Source organism: Dermochelys coriacea, chromosome 26 (genome assembly GCF_009764565.3).
Source record: "Dermochelys coriacea isolate rDerCor1 chromosome 26, rDerCor1.pri.v4, whole genome shotgun sequence".
NCBI classification, from domain to species: domain Eukaryota; kingdom Metazoa; phylum Chordata; order Testudines; family Dermochelyidae; genus Dermochelys; species Dermochelys coriacea.
In genome coordinates, this window is record NC_050093.1 from 7027124 (window position 1) to 7041062 (window position 13939).

The window sequence follows — 13939 nt, forward strand, 5'->3', positions numbered from 1 at the left end:
TCTGAAGCACGGTACTACCAGCTCCTGGTTGACGACTGGTAGGCAGCCCCACAACACAAATAAATGCAGAACAACAATAATTACAGGCAGGATTACTATTACAGTTACTAATTGTAAAGCACCAGCAATCTTCCCCCTACCTATGAGTCCTCCCCACTACAAATGTCAAAAGCTCTGCTCGCAGTTGTACCAGCCCAGCCCACATTAGCTTCAATGGGGTCACACCTGCGGAAATCAGCAGGCTTTGGCTCTGCTATAGCCCAAGCATTTGGAGCTCATGTGCTCCATACAATTACTGACAGTCCAGAATGTTTCTATGACATCTCTATCTGGTGTGCATGGGCGACTTCCTCCTTGCAAGTGTGCGTAAGCAATGAAAAACGTTGTAGTTTCTCAATCTTGCATGGAGCGGTTATTGATAAACTAAAAACAACAGATGCAATGTGGTGATTACTTACGCTATTGCACAAAAACAATGGAAAATTTCTTAGGCAGAGTGATACTGCGAAGGGATTTTGAAATGAGCCTCACCATCTTTTATTCATTTTACTCTGAAAATAACAGTTTGTTCCAAGGAGGCATAAACCTTCCGATTTTCCATAGACCTTCCTCCTATTCTACAGGAGTCCTTCTCTTGATTTCTAATCAATTAGAAGTTTGCTTTGGATGTTCCCAGCCTTGAATTACAAAACAGGGGTTGATTGTAACTTAGGAAAACAATGTTGCTTTCAGAGCAGGTTGTTAATTACAGAGTTCCATGAATATTGTAAGAACATACGCTTTCCATTTAACTGGCTGTTATGCAGGACACTCTAATACTCATAACCAAAGGAGCTTGCTTTTCATCAGCACAGGGACATAAGTGGTAAAATCTGCAGTCTCAGACTGGGGACGGTTGGAACATCATGAGTCCCTGTTGCTTAATTAAAAAAAGAGGAAGGATGGTCTTGAGGTGAAGGTAATAGACTGAGACTCAGGAGATGAGGGCTCAATTTGCCACCCTGCCACAGACTCACTCTGTAACCTAAGGCACGTCACTTAGGGCCAGAGTTTTAAAAGCACCTGGTGGGATTTAGGCACCTGGTGGGATTTCAATGGGAATTAAGCACCTGGGTGCTTTTGAAAAATCTCGCTAGACAACTATCTGCATCTTTAGTCACTTAAATACCTTTTAGAAATCTCATCATGCAACATTGTTTTATTTCCATTTGTTATTATTATACATTATTTGTATTACAATTGTGCCCAGAAGCCCCAACTGATATCGCGGCCCCATTGTGCTAGGTGCTGTGGGGATACATGGACGTTCCCTACCAATATGAGTTTAACATCTAAATAGACAAGGCTAATGAAGAGGGTACTATCCATCCCCTTTTTATAGATGGTGAAGTGAGACAGAGAGAGAGGCTAAGGCCCAAATCCTGTGAACATGTATGGGATATAATTAACTTTGTGGGGCTATGCACGTGCTTAAAATTATGCACATGCATAAATGTTTGCAGGATCAGGGCTTTAATCTCTCTGTCTCTCAACTGCTATATGTACAATTAAAGCAATGCATCCGATGAAGTGAGCTGTAGCTCATGAAAGCTTATGCTCTAATAAATTTGTTAGTCTCTAAGGTGCCACAAGTACTCCTTTTCTTTTTGCGAATACAGACTAACACGGCTGCTACTCTGAAACTCTTCTTTTGTCTGTCCTGTCTATTTAGATTGTCACCGTTCTTCATTGAAGGTGTATACTTACGTACTTCCTAAGTGTTTGCACAGTACCTAGCACAATATGGCCCCAAAATCAGTTGGGGCCTACCTAGGTGCTACTGTAATATAAAGAATGAACAATAACATCATTATTTTGATAATCCAGAATAATCCACTAAAAAGGCAAAACAAACATGGTTTAAAAACATACATGCGGTAAATCAAATTCTGCCTCAGCTACATTCATTCAGCCCCACTGACAACCATAGGGTTTGCACAGAGCTAAATTCATCGATATCTTTGAGCTAAATTTAATCGATATTGATACACTAGTGGAGTCACACTTGGGATTAAGATGTGCCCATTCCATTTGTACTACAACACAGATGCCATCAACATTTCTTTTCAAGGAGGCCAGATTCCAACAATGCTAATTTACAACAAGTTAAAGAAAGCTTCTGACTATGCATCATTCTTCCTGGAAGTAATATTTAGCAGTTAAACTATGGTTATCAATTGTTATCAGTGATTGATTGCATTCCTCCTACAGTTCCAATTAGATTTAGTATCGTTTTCCACTTGCCCTCTGACACCACTGTGTAGTATTGTTGCATTCTGTTAAAGAGCTACTCTACTGTGCTCCTCCCCAGACGTGGCTGCCCTTCAGACTTGATGAAGTCATGTCTATATAAAGGACCACATCATGAGGTCCTTGCTGCAGGTGCTCACTTGCACTCCCACAGAGTCTTCATGTGCACCAAGGGGTGGCTGAGTGGGATTTCCATTTCAGTGGGATGCTCCTGTTGAGCTGGCAGACGTCCCTTCATGGTGGCTCCTTGAGGTTCTTGCCCTCTACAGCTGGAGGTTGCTAGCCATGGCAAAGAGCGGGAGGGAAGAGCCCTTTGCTGGGCTCTCTCCCATAACTCACAGGGTAAAACAGAGAATGTTTGAATATAGCTTGAGGCAGAGGCCTCAGGGCAGCTACAGTGAGGACTGAAGTACCTGAAGTGTAGCTGCATAATCACATCATTCTAGGGGTCAGCAGGACGGAGTAGCAGAGGAAGGCAAGGAGCGCTGAGGTGGATCCTCAGGGGACAGAGAAAGGGCAGCAGGTTTTGGCCTTGATTAATGCGAGTTGCTGCAAAAAGCTCTCTTTACCCCCTCTGTGACGGTATGCCTGAAAACGGAAATGAGGGTGTTGCTCAGTTTTTTTTATTATGCTGGATCACAGAACCTTCAAATAAATAATATTATATGCAACTGACGACCAGACTTCTTTGCCTTGCTGGTACCATAGCCCAAATCTCTGGGAATGACTGTGGAGGGTCCTTTATTGTCCCAGCCCATCGTTACAACCTACTTTTTTCCTATCATGAATAACATCACTTGTGATGCCTGCTTGATTATATATATTATACCCCTTATTTTGACAAATCTAGCTGTTTGAAGTCTAGCTAGGCCATTTACAAGACATGTATTGTTACTTAATGTCAGATAACAGGCTTCCTTGAAATGAAAATGGAGTGTTATTTGTTCACATACGCGTCCAGTACATGGATGGAAACAAAGCCCCCTGTAAATGATATACTGCAATGTGCTTACTGTGTGAGTGAAATTAGAACCATGCTGGGCAACAATCACAAAACTATAAATATTCACACAACTTATATCCAGTATTTATGAGCAAGCCAAAGTTAAGTAGACACAGATACAAGCAGATATTGTTAATTATGAGGTAAAAAGTCACTGATCTGCTTAGGAGCCAACACCCTACGAAGATCAATAGTGGCAGCTGAAAACTAGGGTGAGTCACATCAGCGTACTAGGAGGTAGCACTGTCAAGTGGTCAGGGCACTAGACTGGGAATTAGGAATCCTGGGTTCTATCCCTGGCTGTGCTGTGTGAAACTTGGCAAATTACTTCAGCTCTGTGTGTCTGTTCCCGCTCCCATCCTTTGTCTGTCTTGCCCATTTAGACTGCAAACTTTAGGGGACAGGGACTCTCTCACTATTTTGTACAGTTCCTAGCGCAATGGGGCTCTGATCTCAGCCAGAACCTTTAGCAGCTCCTATAATACAAATAATAAAACATGAGTCACTTTCCATAGTTGTGCAGTACATCTGCAGAAAGGGTTTGCACTGGGGTGGCTACACTGGTGCAAAACACCAAACAAACAGTGCAAACAGTCACTAAGGCAGTTCAGCATCTTTCCCCATAACATTAAAAAAGGAAGAGCTGAAAGGCATAGAGGTGTGTCAGTAGCAGGCAAAAGGAACACTTGAAAACATTACCATGTAGAGGTTTGTTGGTTATTCATACACTCCAAGTGGTTATTCTGGAGAGCACACCATCTCCCTGAGAACATAATAACAACAAAAAGACTTATGAGCGGGAAAGAGGAGAAAGCCTGCATCAGTCAACTACAAAATGGCCACATTAGGAAAGCTGCTGGTTCTCTCTCCCAGATTTAAAGGGCTAGATGTCAGAGATCTGAATGCTGGGAAAAAACATCTGCATAAGGGTGAGCCCCTAGTGGAAAGCATATTAGTGAGAAGGCAGCTGTAAAGCTAGTGGGCCTGATTCTTCAACAACCTGGGCTTTGTGCAACCATTTATACCAATGCAAAGTGAATGTAAAATGCTAACATTCTGATATGATAGTGTCTCAGACCTACTTTACACTGGTGTTAATGACTATACAAGGTGCAGGGTAATGGAGAACCAGGTATAGCAACTCTGGTTAATGTTAGCGGAAGGAACAAAACTCCTGATTCACTGATGTCAGGGGCAATGGGTGCAAGAGACCCTGAGATATTCCTTCCTGAAGCTCGTTTCAGTATTTGGGATAAATATGTATCTGTGCTGTGGTCTGTTATGGTGCGATGCACACTCAGTACAATCTGAGTTTTTTAATTGACATCATCCCTATCTTGGCTCAAAATAAAACAAAGTGGTTGAGATTTTCAAAGTCATGCAAAGGATTTAGATGCTTGCCATCCATTAGAATGGTTGAGAATGTCAAAGCAGGCTAGGGGAGCTAGACATACCTCCCCATGTCTTCCCAATAGAGGGTGTGTGTAAACCCCCAAGACAGCTTTGAAAAATCTCAGCCCACATTTTCACAATATATACCAATCAGACAATTATTTGGTTGGACTGAAACCAGCTTCTCCACAGTCATCTCAGTGGAATCATCCATGTTCTATTTTAGGTTTTTTTTTTTAATCAACTGGCACTTCTCTAGGACTCACTATTCTGTTTCTCAGCCCATCCTCTGATCCAAGACTTAACCAGAGGTGTTGCAATCATGGTAGAATGAGAATTCTTAATGAGGATGAAAAGCTTAAGAAAACAAATCTACCACCCCAGCGCCATCAGCCATTTCTCAAACTTTATGATTTGTCTTACAGTAACACCTAGAGTGCCCAAATGAGATCAGTACCCTAGTATAGAAGGCACTGTACAGTCAAAACATGAGAGACAGTCTCTGCCCCAAAGAGTTTATAAACTAAATAGAAAAGACGGACAAAAGGTAGGAGAGGAGTCACAGCCGAAGTCGCTTGCCCCCCAAATCAAGCCAGGATGGGAAGTGCTGGAATTCGTGCTGGGGAATTCAGCCCTGTGCTGTAATTAGTTTGTGCTAGGTATTCTACTGACTCCAGTGGGGCTCTGCTTGGTGCTAAGATCTGTTGCTGTGGACGCAGTGACAAGATTGGAACTCAGTTTTAACAGACCTGAGTGGCTTGTTTATGTTTCGGAGCAGTTGCCAAGCTTTTTCCCTGCTTCCCCACAGGCTTCCTATGTGCCCGTGGGCCCAGATCCTCATTCCATTGATTCCAATGGAAGTTAGTAGCCTAAATATCTTTGAAAATCTGGCCTTGGCCTGTCTGTGCCTCAGTTCTCCATCTGTAAAATGGGGCTAATAATCCTTCCCTACCTCACAGGGGTGTTGTGAGGATAAATACAGAGACTGTGAGATCTACTGATGAAAAGCACTATATCAGACCTAGGTTTGTTTATTATTATTTTTTATTGTTCATTATTATTTTATTATTTTTTGGGGTGGTATCTATCCACAGTGACCTTCTGAAGTTCTCCCATTATTGACATCTGCCAGTTCATCCTTTATCTACTATCAACATTTAGTCTAAGAGGGATTTTTTATTTTTAACTTTCCTGTATTTGTGCGTACATTAAAGCCTGATCCTGTGAGGTGCTGAACATTCACAATCCCTGTGGATTTCAGGGGGAGCTGTGGATACTCAGCAGGATCGGGCCCCTCCTCAATTTGTAGCCGTTGAAAAGTCGCCAGAATGTCATTCTGTGCAGAAGGTACAAAGTAGAGGAAACCACCAAGTATTCGGTGCCTAACTATAGTCCAAGTCACTATCACGTTATCTATTTTGTTTTAAGAAAGCAGCACTTGGAGCAAAGACAAGGAAGTTCATCCAAAAACCCTTGGTCTGAATCCCCTTTGGGCATAATAAAAATGTGTCTGGCTTTCTATTCCTTTATAAACTGTGAGCAGCAAAAGCTTCGAGTCCACTAACCCTCCACAATGCTAGGCTCCAAATTGCACAGATAGTATCGGTGGCTTTTTGAAAAACAAATACAAAGGGGGTCGGGTGAGAGTGTGTTTGAGATGCCTGCACAGTGATTTAGGTATTTAGGGCCTCTTTCTATTGACTTAATTGGGCTTTGGATGGAAAAATAAGAAAGAGGGAACTGAGAAGCTGGCTCCAAAGGGTAGATCAACACTGCAGCTGGGTTTGTGTCTCGCAGTCCAGGTGGACAGACTCATGCTAGGTCTGCTTGAGCTAACGTGCTAAAAATAGCAGCGTAGATGTTGAGGCTCAAGCCCAGGGGAACAGGGGGGTAAGGGGGACAGAGGGAGGGGGCTTGGACTCAGGTGTCTAGCCTTAGCTGCTACCCATGTTGCATCATCTACATTGTTAATTTTCAGCATGCTAGCTCAAACCCTGCTGCAGTGCAGACCTACCCAGGGAGTTCAGATTCATAGGCACAGAGGCACCGATCCTGGAAGCTGCTCCACCAGGCCATAGTGGTGCAGAACCCCCTTAACTTCAGGGAGGCTCTGAGTTTGGGCAGGAGTCCACTGCACAGAGCTCATTGCAGGATCAGGATTGAAAGCGTTGAGCCAGTGGTAGGGTAGACATGAATAAACAACAAGATCTTAGACTGATTAGAATGATACAGTGCTGGTTGCAGTTGAAGTTTAAGAGTTGCTCAAAACAGGCTGGTTGCACTAAACCCATGTGGCTAGAAAATTTCCTTTGGCTTCATTTCATGTAACCCCTCTTGGGGTTTCTCTGGAGTTCAGAGATGGTTTGGAGTTTGAATTGATAGCAGGGGAATGGGGGGCAGACAACCACTGAGATTAACAATATTGTCATCACCTAAGGTGTTTTCTCCAGCTCAGAAATGGGACAGCGTGGGAGAAGCTGGGTCTGCTGCTATCCCTGTTCTGGATTAAGTTGAAGATTTTCAGTTACTGGAGATGTCAGTCCAGTTCTAAATTCACTAAGGATGGAGATCACTAATGCGAGGTCAGCGCAAGGCCAATGAACTACAGAAATGCCCCTCACAATAGGGCATAAGTGGGCTATATGGCCTTGGGCTAGCCCTCACCATGGAGACAATTTCACTCATGGAAAGAAGAGCATCACAGATAGTTGCAGTCACTTGCCCAAGGTCGTACAGGAGATCAGTGGCGAAGCCAGAATTAGAACCCAGACCTCCTACCTCTAGTGGCTTCCAACAAGTATACTCACATGAGTCACTGGAGTAAGGGGGAGGAAGGGGTTCACAAACTGGCCCCAAATGTGGACACGGTTAAGCTTGACAAGATCACAGCCCAAGCAGCTGATAGCTCTGCAAATGGAATCTACAGACAAGGCGAAGCGGCTGGTTCTTCCTAGCAATTGCAAAGATATTAGCAGCATGACTATGCAGTAGTTGTCAGTTTCTTGGGGGAGTCTTAAACTGGAATCAAGAGTTTTCTCATGGTTTTACAAACAACCATCTGTAGCCATAGTTGGTCCTTATGTCAGAATGAGGTTTCCTTCCCCCGCTGCCCCCCGCCAAGCCCCATCCCTCTCGGGCATGTTGAAAGAAAAAAAGTGAAAAGGTTGCATATTTATCTTATTTTTCGGTCCTCCCAAGACTTGTCTTTACTTTCCCATTTCTTTAATGCAAAACAAGAGAGGGGAAAAAAAAAGTCCCCCATGGATAATTTAGTTCAGCCGAATTACAATGCATTTACGTCTGTTTCGAGGCTCTCTCCCACGCATCAACCGTGCTGCTTGGAGCTTCCAGCACAATATCTGCACTGCCCAAGCTCTGTGTCAGCTTTGATAAGAACCCTTGTGTAATCAGTGCAACAGCAGTTATCCGGCTACAATACTGTATGATTTCCTCTTGTGGCTTCTTCATTCCTGTTTATAATTAAAGTAGGACTCCTTGCCATGCCAAAAGCTATATAAAAATAAGTTAATAAGTAATAAAAGCATGGCACATATCCAAAAGCTGACTGCTGCTGCTGTTCTTATTCTTGTAACACAGTTAATATACGGTGGTGGTGAATAACGTTAAGACTTGGATACTAGATTAGTCTGTTTGAGTTTAGCAGCTACAAAAAGATGCAAGCTGCACAGATTAAAAAAAAAGAGGCTGATTTGAGCTAGGAATATAGAATATTCAGCCTGAAAAGCACTGATAATTTGCTAGATTGTCTTCATGATGCGGTATCAGACTGTCCCAGAGTCTCAAGTGTGAAAACTCTGAAATGTTGCAGGGGGTGAGAAGCTCAAGCAAAGAGCTGAATTTTGAATAATTATTAATTATTTCTGGTACAGTGTTGCCTCGAGGCCCCAGCTGAGAACACAGCCCCACTGGGTTAGGAACTTTATATACACATAGTGTCCCCACAAGCTTGCAGTTTAAATAGGCAAGGCAGACCATGGGTGAGAGGGGAAACAGAAGCACTTTCCCAGTGTTACACAACAGGTCATTGGCAGAGCTGGGAGTCTTCCTAATTTCCAGGCCAGTGCTCGATCCATTAGACCACAGCTTTAAAACGGGCCAAACCAAAATCCCACATTTAAAATTTGGGAATGTTCAAAATCCACCTCCTGAGCCATATTTCTTTGCTAATGATCTTATCTGACTCCTTTTGCATTTGTTTTAAGATTTCTGTACCTACATGTATGTGTACATTTGTAGGGAATAGCTATTCAACTTTGCATTATTATTATTTATTCCTTGCATTTAGGAAACACCTCCAACTGTCAAGTGAGAGCCAGGCTCTGTTGTGCTAGGGCACTGCTCAAACCCATAGCAGCAGTCCCTGCCCTAAAGAGCTTACAATCTAATAGACAAGAAAGCCAATGGAAGCATTCCAATTTTACAGATGGGGATATAAGGCACACTGAGATTAAGGTGACGTCTAAACTGTTCTGCAGTTCCGGGGAAGGGGGCATGAACTGAAGAGCGCACCAACTGTTGTGATTTAACTCCTCTGTGCGGATGCTATTTGAAGAGAACTGCATTAATGTGAACTAGGTACCATTTAGTTTGCGCCTGCAGCATCCACATGGATGAGTTACAGTGCAGCACTTCGATGCACACGGCAATTCATACGCTCATAGGCTGAACCGCAGGGCTGTGTAGACAAGCCCTGAGTGACTAGCTTAAGGTCACACAGGAAGTCTATGGCGGAATGAGAACTGATGCCAGATTATCTAAATCTTAGCCCAGTGCCATAAACACTACGCCGTTTGGTTACATTCAGCTCTCTCCCTTATGTGTAAGTGAGCCAGTGCAGGAACAAATGACTCAGGTATTTAAAGCACAATTTTTGAAGCTTTTGTATAAAAGATCTTAATTATTGATCCCAATGGTTACTTACTCATCTGTATTGTTTCTGAGTCACTGATTTCAGTGGGATGAATTCAGCTCAAGGAATCGCATGAATTTCTAGCCAAAGAATCCAAACTTTTAAGAGTCTCTCAAGAAAAGTGTTTCTGTCGGTCACGCCAACTCTCTGCTTGCCTGCCAAATCAAACTCAGCCAGGGGCATGTATATTGGGTGTCTCCTCTTTGATGTCTTTAGCATGAAACAATCTTTCCCTTTCTCACACCTGAGAAAACTTTCTGTAGGGAAACTTTTTTTTTTTTTAAATTACTTGGCTACAGACAATTGCATGTGTTCACAGATTCCTATCTATCTATCTGTGTTCTTTTGGCATAATACAGATACTATAGCATTACTTAGTACCTTCCATCTGAGGATCTCAAAATGCTTAACAATAATTAATTAATCCTCACAATTCCTGTATGAGGTGGGGAAGCACTGTACTCTACTGGCTACTTTGTACATGCTCCACAGATAGTATCAGAAGTGCTGTGCCGTGTGTCATAGGCACTATATGGCCTACAGAGACTCTCCCAAATTTGGTCACAGGTTCCCCTGAACCAACGGGTGCCTAGTTCAATCCACTTTGAAGCACTTGGAGGAGAGGAAGGTGATCAGGAACAGTCAACATGGATTCACCAAGGGGAAGTCATGCCTGACCATCCTGATTGCCTTTTATGATGGCTCTGTGGATATGGGGGAAAGCGGTGGACATGATATATCTTGACTTTAGAAAAGTTTTTGATATGGTCTCCCACAGTATTCTTGCCAGCAAGTTAAAAAAGTATGGATTGGATGAATGGACTATAAGGTGGATAGAAAGCTGACTGGTTTGTCAGGCTCAACGGGTAGTGATCAATAGTTTGATGTCTAGTTGGCAGCCGGTATCAAGCGGCGTGCCTCAGGGATCTGTCTTGGGGCCAGTTTTGTTCAACACCTTCATTAATGATCTGGATGATGGGTTGGATTGCACCCTCAATTGACTTCAATGGGCTTTGAGTCGGGTCACAAGAGAGAGAAGAATCAGCTCCAGTGGTTTTTTAAAATGAATCTGGAGATCAAGGTCGCAGGTTGACCAATGCCCTAATTTCTGACTGGAGAAAAGCAGCATTGAAGATATGTACACCTCATGGGATCAGTCCTTACCCCCAGCACAGTGCTCGGCACGGGTTGCTCATTTCGGTCACTGGGAGATTGCACAGGGAATCTGTGAGCACAAGCTGTTTTTAATTTCTACGTGTCAAATGAGACTCGATACTGCAGCTTATCCAGCTCGGGTTAGGAAGATAAAGTCTAGCCACAGTCCCTCTTTTTTTGTGGTTTCCCCAAGTGTTTTGATTTAAGATTCCTTTTTTATTCCAGATTCAAAATTATTCTGGAGATATGGACTCCACGCTGCAAGCTTTTTAAAATACCAGTTGTTTTTAGTGGTGATGGTGATCGAGCAGCACAGATCTTTAGAGGGCTGACTGAAGTTGTCCCAACTTAAGCTAGCTGCAAATAGGCAACTCCTTCCGATGACTGTGATCTAAACAAGAACAGGCATGTGGTATCCCGCCATTTTACAGCCCCTGCCAAATGGAGCTGCCTAATCATTGTGAATCACAGAGAGAAGTTACTTACTTGCTCCTCTATTTCTCATCAATATTCTTCCTTCTCTTCCAGCCATGGAACTGAATATGACATGACCCAAACCCCATTGATATTAACAAGAGTCTTTCAATGGGAGATTTCAATGGGCTTTGGATGACAACCATAGGGTTTTTTTTAAAGTAGTACCTAAACAAATGACTTCATTCTGTTTCCCATCTCTGGCTTTGGAGCCGAGCAAATCCCTTGAGTGATCTTATTTTAAGGAAAATAACACTGCACTGAGGTCTAGGGGAGAACTGATCTGTAATAGGTATTTATATAGCCCCCTGTTTCCTTAGCATCTGAGCACTTCCCAATCTTTAGTGTATTCATCCTCACCATGCCTGTGTTAGGTAGGGACGTACCGACGTGCAAAGATTGCGCAAGATCACTCAACAAGGCCACGGTAGAGCAAGAACCTGAGCCCAGCTCTCCCAAGTCATAGGTTAGTGCCCGAACCACTAGCCAATCTTCCCTCTTTAAATGGAGCACTCTTCCTCTTTGGGATGAATACACATTAGGGAAATAAGGCCATAGAAGCAGTACCCTTCCCCTCGGGAAATGAGCAAAGAGGAGCAAAAAGCAAGAACACTGGAAAAAAGAAGAAAGGGCACTGTTTTATTTTGCTCTGCTCTGTTATTTTCCTATTAACAAACCCTCCTGCTTTCAATGCAGACTCAGAAAAGCAACCAAAAAGCAGGGATCAGAAATGGCAGACATACAACTGGATGCGGTATATCTGACACACGGGTGTCTGAGGCCGAACCTGACAGCCAGCCACCTGTGCCAGAGATTCGGTGAAGCCACCCACCCTTGTGAGTGTGTACAGGTCAGAGGGAAAGAGCGGACTGTAGGCCTTATCCAAAGCTCATTGACTTTGGATCAGGGTCGGAGGGCTCGTCCACAGGCAGAATTGAGAGCGGCACTGGTTTAATTTAAGGCAAGATTTTAAACTGCCACCGGCTATGCTAGTTAATGGTAGAAGAGAGGAGCTGTGGAGTGACTCAAAGTGTGTGAGTGGGGGTGCAGGGGGTAGGGGCAGATATTCTTTTTCCACTTGATAGGATTACGGGGCACTAGATGCAAAGTGATAAGTTGGCAAAGGGTTCCAAAACCTGATAACTTCTGCCAAAAAATTGGGCCGGGGGGGAGGAGGGTTCATTTTTTACGGATATTTTTGGAAACGTGGGGATGAAGTTTTCAACAAAAACTTTTCCAAAAAGCTGCAAAAATTTCAACGTTCAGTTTTTCATTCAAAGATACATTATTTTTAAAAGAAACAATTTTGTTGAGGAGAAAGAATCATTTTGTTCATCAAAAAATACTTGGGATGAAAAAGTTTGATCAGCTCCGTCTATAGTTACATTAGTGAGTAGCATCTTACTTCCTGAGTAATCCCATTGACGTTAATGGGATTGAATGTGGATTAAGGTGCTATTCAATGTGTATTAAGGTATCAGAATCTGACCCATAGATAGGAAACAAATGACTATTTTTATTTTTATTTAATATTTATATTATGGTCGAGACTAGGAACCCCAGTAATGAACAACGACTTCATTGTGCTAGGCGCTGTACAAACAGAACAAAATGACGGTCCATGCCCTTAGGTTAGCTTCAGTAAAAAATTCCCCCGAGTGTTGTTTTATTTTATAAATGTCCACTGCAGGGTTCACTCTGAAATGGCTGGTATTGGACATTGTTGGAGTCAGGATGCTGCATCAGATGCACTTCTAGTTTGATACAGCCTGGCAAGTCCTACTTTTTCTTAAACTTAGAGTAGGATGAAAAAGCATATACATGAATCAGGGCAAAACGGAATTGATGACAGGGTAATGTGTTTAAATCTTTGATTATTAAACATTAACCAGGCTGCCGCTTATAAATCATAGGGATGGAAATGAATCCAGCATGTTTCCTTGGATCAGATAAGAGATTTTAAAGACACAAGAGGATCCTAACCTAATGGGAAGCTTTGTGTTTTACACATACTTTACAAATTGCTTCAAGTGACAGAATGTCAAAGCAATAATTAATTGATGAGATTAAATTACAATTTTATAGAGAAATACATCCACGTTCCTCCACTTCAGGAGTTTTTATGTATCACCCCTCATGGAAAAAAGCCTCATATAAAAATGAAAACTGGATGTGTCTGGCTTTTATTATTTATTGAACAATGCTCCATTGATTCACAGACCCTCTCCAGACAGCTCATAAACAAGGCCGTTAGTGCAAAGTTTAGACAAGGACAAAGATTTTTGTACTCTTAAGTATAATACAAAGCTTAACTATTATCCACACAAGGAGGAGGAGACAGAGCTGGACTTTATAGGGGAGAAATCTGAAGACATTTTCCTGAAGTGAAAGGGAAAAAAAGGATTCATCTGAAAGCTGGTGTTTCATGTCTATTTCCTTTTTAATCTCTCTCTCTAATCCCCATGCAAACCCTTCTATTTAAGCTTTTAATTGCCATAGCTATCTGTCTGTCTATGCTGTGCTTATCATCTGTATGCTTGGGCCTTCATAACTCCACCATCACGATGATGTCCCAGTGGCTGGCCCACTGTTTCTCCCACTGTCCGGAAGGCATCGTGCAATAGTGCCTCTCTACCCATTTCCCAGCATGACTCTACCTTTCCAAAGGCCTATTTTGGCCCTGAAATTCAACACAC